Source organism: Rutidosis leptorrhynchoides, chromosome 4 (genome assembly GCF_046630445.1).
Source record: "Rutidosis leptorrhynchoides isolate AG116_Rl617_1_P2 chromosome 4, CSIRO_AGI_Rlap_v1, whole genome shotgun sequence".
In the NCBI taxonomy this organism is placed as follows: Eukaryota; Viridiplantae; Streptophyta; class Magnoliopsida; order Asterales; family Asteraceae; genus Rutidosis; species Rutidosis leptorrhynchoides.
In genome coordinates this window covers 210,394,467-210,395,684 of record NC_092336.1, presented here as the reverse complement: position 1 = coordinate 210,395,684, position 1,218 = coordinate 210,394,467, and positions in this window count along the sequence as shown.

Here is a 1,218-nt window from a genome sequence, read left to right as displayed (position 1 = left end):
TGAATTGACCATTGGCCAAGTCTTATTTCCGGCAAAGTAAAAATCTGTGAAAGTGAGTTATAGTCCCATTTTTAAAATCTAATATTTCTGGGATGAGAATACATGCAGTTTTATAAATGTTTTATGAAATAGACACAAGTAATCAAAACTACATTCTATGGTTGGATTATCTAAATCGAATATGCCCCTTTTAGCTCGGTAGCCTAAGAATTAGGGAACAGTACCCCTAATTGACGCGAATCCTAAAGATAGATCTATGGGCCTAACAAACCCCATATGAGATACGGATGCTTTAGTACTTCAATTTATTATTATACAAATGAGAGGATTCTGTTTTGGGGATATTCTATATGCATCTTGTTAATGTCGGTTACCAGGTGTTCACCATACGAATGATTTTTTTTATCTCTATGGAGTTTGCGAAATGCCTGATATGAGATGGATGTTTATGAAAAATGAAATCTTGTGGTCTATTATTACAATTATATATATATATATATATATATATATATATATATATATATATATATATATATATATATATTAAACCTATAACTCGCCAACATTTTGTTGACGTTTTAAGCATGTTTATTCTCAAGTGATTATTAAGAGCTTCCGCTATTGCATGCTAAATTAAGGACAAGAATTAGAGTCAGCATGCTTATAAAATATTGTTTAAAAACTGCATTCGGAGATTTAAATCGATGTGTAATATTATTGTAAACCATTATGTAATGGTCGTGTGTAAAACGTTATATTTTAGATTATCATTACTTGATAATCTATGTTATGCTTTTAAACCTTTATTGATAAAATAAAGGTTATGGTTTGCTTTTAAAATCGAATGCAGTCTTTGAAAAACATCTCATATAGAGGTCAAAACCTCGCAACGAAACCAATAATTATGAAACGTTTATAATCGATATGAACGGGACATTTCAGTTGGTATCTGAGCGTTGGCCTTATAGAACCAGAAATTTGCATTAGTGTGTCTTATCGAGTTCGTTAGGATGCATTAGTGAGTCTGGACTTCGACCGTGTTTACTTGAAAAACGATTGCTTAACATTTTTTGTTGGAAACTATATATTGTTAACATGTAAATATTATGTGATATATTAATCTCTTAACATGTTTGATATTTTTTGATAGATGTCTACCTCTAGTACAAATCCCATCGACTCACCTAATAATAATGAAGAGTCGAATATATATTGGGA